A 6,672-nucleotide genomic window follows, 5' to 3' on the forward strand; every position below is an offset into this window, starting at 1 on the left:
ATGCTTGGTTCCTTAAGCGGAAGAGGGGATTTCTTTCTGGCTGTCCTAACAAGCCTAAGGACGGGACTGCTTCCTGCTTGGATCTTTGAAGGAATTACAGGCTTTCCTAAGCTTGATGAATGTGCCGAAATTTCTTTTTTTGTGGCAAGCAAGAAAGAGTGTTTCCTTTAGGAGCAGAAATACCTTTCGACCAAGAGAAAGAGATGGCAGCTCAGGCCGGGTATGGCCAGTCAGCTCTTATACCATACTTGGAAGACCCCCTGCTTTAGGGTTTTAGAGAGGAAAAGCACTTCACGGGTTGTTCAATGCAGCTGGCGCCCCTCTATCGCGCCTCTCAAGCATTTGTAAGCTGAGTGTTCTGTGGCAGGAGATCAAGTCTTAAGCCCGCGGCTTGGCCAACCAATGAAGCAGCTTGAGAGCTCGGCTCGGCCTGGGACTAAAAAGGTAGCTCTTTCTTCCTTAATTAAAAACAGTCCGTCTGGACTGCCTAACTAGGGGGAAGGGGGAAACAACCTCCGTCCCAAGTCATTACTCTAAAGTTAAGTGGATAAAAAATGCTTTTTAAAGTGCATATACTGCTTCTAAGTGGTCCTGCTACTGATGCGTCTAAAGAGATCTCTTGAATGGCGCTTCCTAAGGTCACACGCTTTGAAATCTGGTCTAAGGACTACGTTCACGCTTTAGGAATCTACCTACAACTCATGTAGAAACCGGAGATATACTGGAGTTATGGAGCCGGAACAGAACCACCTGGTGCTGCGCCTGCACACGTCTGAGAAAGCACTAGAACGGAAATAGGTAGTGTCACAAGGCGAGGTCACAAGGAGGGTTGAAGGATGTAGGGCGGACATGACCTTACAGCAGGTAAATAGGATATTTAGGAAAAACCACTTATTTGAATGCCCTTTTCTCTTTCAAATCCTCCGCTCTATTCATCTATTATTCTGAAACCAGTATCGGCAGCATTCAAAGATTCACCTACACTGTAACCATGCCAGTTAATGCCGGGCATTCTCAGCAGACTCTTCGTTGAGCTCCGTAACATAGAAAGCAGAATTTTTGACAGATGGAAATGGCTTCTTTTTTCATACCCAAAGGGAAATAACAAGAGTCCTTCGGAGGAAAAGCGCTTCAACCAAACTGGATAGGTCGGTGAAGCATCTTCTGGAGAACGAGTCCCCCTTTTTTGGTAGCTAGCATAGCATAGGGAGATAAAGTTCGACACCACAACCACATGGTAAAATGCTAAAGTAATCCTGACACAAGCTGCGCTATACGTATTTTGTACTTTTGTATCATGAAGTTCTTTTTATTATGTTTGACATCCTTTGTTTTGAAATTCCTAAACCAAAACATCAAAAAAGGGGGAGTTTCGTAAGTAAGAATAAAAAAAAGCCTCCTATCCCAACAGCTGTCAGGCCACTAATCACTTCTGGTAATTGGCTAAAAGTAGGCTTCTTGATTGAATGCAAAAAAGTTTCAATTATTCTTTTATTTTAGTCGTAGCTAGAGATAAAAAATCTACCTCTTAGCCTTAGCCATCGCACCGTGAACCGGCAGACAATAAGGCCAGCCTAAGTCCAGCAATAGGAGCTTTCTTTATTCGTAAAAATGAACTCGTCTTTACGCCCAGTCCTTTGGAAGCAGAGATTTTTCTGGGATAAGTAAGGAATTTCACTCTGGTTGAATCGCTTCTATCCTATCCTTGGCTCTTTAGCCCGGTCCCAAGGGAGGGCTTTCCGAGACCAATGCAATCAAGAAGTCGCTAGACTGAGACTGACTATTCTTGCGTCGAGAAAGAGTTCAAAGATCTCCCCTCAATAACTTCTGCTATTCTTCTTCTTTGCTGCTTGATTACTTATCTTTTTAATATTAATAAAATGGAATCCATTCTCTGCCCTACTGTCTGTGGTAAGTCAGTCTGGTTTGCTTGTGAATCCAGCTTTCGAATCGTCTCTCTCAATCCTTGCCTGAACCCCCCCTCCTCATGACCAGCGCGCCTCACTTCTAACTGCATAAGAAAGAAAACCCGAAACAAAGACTGTGGAGGTCTTTCAGAACCCGCTTGGCTGCCTGCCAGTAAGTGCTAGGCCCCAGGAAAGAGTTATATTACTATTAAAGGCAAGAGCGAAGACAGGCCGGGAAGGAAAGAGAGAGGTGTTACCGGTATGTGGTTTGAGGCATTGGATCTCTTCTCTGCTTTGACGGAGACTAATACTTTACAATTCCGTAAATAAAATGGATTTGAAACCAATTCAATCAGGAACGAAATAAGCTTCTTCCTTCCAACCTGGTTAGAATGTAGGAATTCTCCTATAGTTAACAATCATTCCCCATCCCTCCCTTCTTTCGGAACATCTGATAGCAATTCATTACTCAGGTGACTCGCGGCACAAGATGTATCTCTTTCCTGGCTAAGAAAAAGTCGAGATCAATCAACTGGGATCGGATCGCCACACCCGGTGAAAAAAGAATCTTCGATTGCCTTACTGACTGAACACCTTCCCCATCTATATTTGAGACAGATAGAGTTTTCACACAAACGCCTTGACTCGCCTATCCGAATCCTCTACTTTCCTTGTTCGTTCACCAGCCCGGTCTGGTTCACCTTACCCGCTGGCTTGGACGAGTACAGTTCACTGATTTGAATCACTTAAAAAAAGCTATGATATCCGTAGTACTTCACTTCTTACTTGTCACAGTAAAGATCCCGCAGATTACTGACTTGAACTAGCACTTGCTGCTATTCACTCAGCAGACGATCAGGCGAGATGCTAATTAGAGAAGAACTGACTTGCATGCGCCTTCGTTCCTCATTCATTCAAATCAAAGGAAGCTTCATCGGGAAGGAATAGGGATGTCGCATATCGGGTCTATCTATATGAGAAGAAAAAGATAAAGCTTAAAGCAAGAACAAGAACAATTCAGTTGCGATGCCAGGTGCGACTCAGAGAAAGCGTTAGCGTCCTATCTTACCTTGCAAAAGGTGTAATCCAACGTGGCAAGGGATAGAAACATTTCTACTTTGTTCTTGTGATAGCAACTTCAAGACATTTCTTTGTCTCGATGCTTTGAATAATCATACCCAGGATGAGATTACTCCTTTACTTTGTTTGACATAGCAGAAGGGAAAAGACAAAGCTTTCAGTTCACCATCTTTATTGGCACTTCTCAAATGAATAAAAGTAGCAATGTGCCCTTCTGCCCTTTCTTTGAGTTGGAGCTAGCCTAGGTTGAGGTGGCATCTCTCGAATAAGAGTAGCAGTGGGGGAAGACATAGATTGACGGAATGAGGGGCAAAGCTATTCGACCGATTAGATTAGGGAGAGGGAGGGAAGAAAGAAAGAGAACCGCACCTTATTAAATTAAGCCGAGGGAAAGGATGAATCTCATTGAATCTTCCTCTTTCAGTCGAGTGTGAATTCCCCAGCCTTCTCCTAACCTCTTTTCCGAAGTCACCTGGCCCTTGAAACCCCCATAGCTTAGGGTCAACTCCTGCTATTGGTTTAATCCAAAATCTTGGTAGTCGAATAGCCCCGTTCCTATCTTCAGGAAAGATATTTGATCTTATCTTAGAATTCAATTAGGTCTATCCCATCTATACTTTAGATTATAGTTAGTATCATCAGAATCCCTATCTCTATTGGTTGAGTTACTTTCCTTTCGTACCTCCATTTTCGGAGTTGAAAGCTGGTACCCTATTTGGCTACTTATTCGTTTTAGTTGTCACCACCTCCTTCCTAAGAGCTTCGGAGTTAGCTTATCTCCTAAACTACGGGTATGTCCTATTAGGTTTATGCTCTCTCATCTGTCTTAGTAGAGACCCTACCTTTCCCGCCACTCCTCCCCTAACTAAACCAAGAGCTTCTTTTTATTTCCTTTGCAACTCGAAGTAGCGGATTTTCCCTTTCCTGCTTAGTGGAGCTAGGCTAGGAACCTCTTCTTAACTCAACGACTTACGGGCACTCATCTCATGGATACCCCCCTTTTTTTTCTTGAGCCAGAGTTGGGGGGCTTTTGCGGCATCTAGTTCAGTATCAGATAGAGTAGACAGTTAAGTCCCTCGACTAAGAAGGTTCACTTATCTGTCATTTATGTAACTTCTCTTTAGCTTCTTAATTGAATTGGTTAGAAAGTCTTTCCCAGGCATTGGCTAGAAGAGAGCTCCGCTTCCTCCAACACTGACTTCTTAGTCGAGTAGTTCTCTTTCTCCTTAGCTTCGGCTTTTTTTATCGAAACTGGCTACTCCTTATGATATGCCACCTCAACCCCTCGATCTAAGAGCATCTGAGAACATCTCCGGCATTGTCGAGGGAAAGTCAGATAACCGGCATGATTGGCCTTCACGCCCATCCCATCGATCGGAACTGGCAACAGAGCTTTCAGCGGATGTAGCAGAGGAGCTCTTACTCTGATATCTCTATGTCGCATATCATGTGCTCTTACCTAGTACTCTCGCAAAGGAGTTGTTTAATGTAGCACACCTAGGATAGACTTTCGAAGATCAGCTTCTCTTAGCTTTCCCTTACCTTGGAATAGTAAACTTTTGATTCGCCTGAGAAGGATAATATCGAAGACCTTCTGGCTGACTTGATACAGCTCAAGGAAAGGACCCCTAGTCTCGTGCGTGGGATAGATTCTATTCTGCCTAAGCTTCCCAAGTCTCTTAAGTATCCAACACTTGGCTCCGAGGAAAGCTTGTCCGCCTTCCCTAAGGCGCCTTAAACGGAAGAGTGAATCGTAGAGCAGGATGAATTCTTGCTTTCTTTCTGTACGCTAGTTAGGAATGGAATCGGACGCTACGAATAAGAATTCTTGTTTGGGGATCCTTTTCTAATAATGATTATTCAAATCTTACAACTAGGGCACTTGAACGCTATTCTTCCTCCTTCCTCGGTTTCCTGGTACATAAGAGACGGACTTCTGTCACTTCTTGAATACTTAAGTTTTCTTACTTTTCTCCGCTTTTCGAATAGACTTCGACGAGGACTGAGTTCCGGGGGTTCACTCAAAACCTTAACTCAAGAACTTCGGTTTATGTCGCTAAAGCATATTTTTTTATTGAGCCTCCATCTTCTGACTTCTGATTAAGTTTAAGTTGAATCTTTTGCAGTTGCTCTTCCGCTACAAAGAGCTGATTCTCAAAGTCGATCTATCTGGTCTGGTTCTATCCTTTCCACTACTGAGTTGAATCCCTTTTTCTTTTGGCTTATTCCATTCGGTCTTCTACTTGGTTAACCTATACCCTTTTAGTAATATCCTTCGTTATTTCTCCGGCTTCGGTTGAACTGGCAACCTACTTTCCACTTTCCAACGGTTGAGTACCCGAGTTCGTAGCCCGATCGTCTTCCCTGACTTTCAAAGCAAAGTCAGCCACTTCCTTTCCGGATTCTGTTTCTCTTTCGGGGTCATCCTGCAGCTTCTTTTGAAGCCTATGTTCCGGTTTCGGGGGATGAGTTTCCACCCGCTATTTCATCTTTTTGTCTGCTTGACTATTTCGAAGTCAAGCCTACATACACCTCCTGTCCTTCTACCACCTCCAGGGGTAGTCGAGTAAGTACCACACACAAGGCAAAAGCTCTTGCTTGATCCGCCCTCCAAGGCCAAGGGCTACTAATTGTGCTTGTGCCAGCTACGTCTTTCCTCTATCAAAAGGTAAGGTATTGTGCAGCCTCAAACTCAAAACTAGAAAGATTACCCCTCTCCTCTTTCTACGGTACCGTAGGATCAGTTGCTGGAGAAGAGGAATCCTGTAGATCGGCGGAATCTCTGTTCTCACCCCCTCTCGCTAAAGAAAGGAACTAGTTAGGATATACCTTGGTATTGGTCCTCAAGCCAGCGGAAGGAAAAGGCAGTGAAGAGGCTCCGGCTCCGGCCAGAGAGTTGGATGATAGATGCCACTTATTCTTAACACTCAGTAAGTAGAAGATATTCTTCTAACTTAGTTGATATCAAAGTAGATATAACATATAGAAAGAAAAGTATATTTTATAGAATAGAATTTTTTAATTATTTAATTTAGGCTATACCTTATCAATATCATGAGGAGAAGTCAGTTAAGACACAAGTTTGAAAGCTGGATAGTCGATAGCTAATATTCCAGACTCTAAAGAAGCAATTAGAGTTCTTTTGTAAACTCCTTTAGTTGCAGTGGAAGTTTTAGTTGCTTTCCTTATTCCAGGTAGGAGAAAAGTGAATATAATACAAAAGTACACTAAAATGATTCATAAGAGAGAGATACCGCGTAGATAAACGCTCGAATTTTTGTCCTAAATAACAAGTAGCTATAAACGGGTACTGGTAAATTGGAGTACCATCTATCTCTCTTTCTTTCTATCTCAATGCAGTGCATAATCAGATGCACTCATGTCTGAGGAAAAGGCTGGCAAATTTGCATTCGGGTACCACAAGAGATACAATTTTTTGCATATCCCTCTAATGACACGTAGCCCCAGGACAGTGGATGTTGTAGTATACTTACACTAATTATTGGTGGGCTTTCTTCTGCCAACAAGAAATGACATGTCTCACGTTACACTTCACTACTTGCCTTGGTGGGAATTCTTTTTTCGTAAACACCTCCCCCAAAGGCGCGGAACACCTGCTCAACCACAAGGGCTAAGCTCGCTCTAGCCCACCACCGGTATAGGGTCTAGGAGCCGAAAAAGTGCG

The sequence above is a fragment of the Mercurialis annua genome, linkage group LG2 (assembly GCF_937616625.2).
Source record: "Mercurialis annua linkage group LG2, ddMerAnnu1.2, whole genome shotgun sequence".
Taxonomy (NCBI): Eukaryota; Viridiplantae; Streptophyta; class Magnoliopsida; order Malpighiales; family Euphorbiaceae; genus Mercurialis; species Mercurialis annua.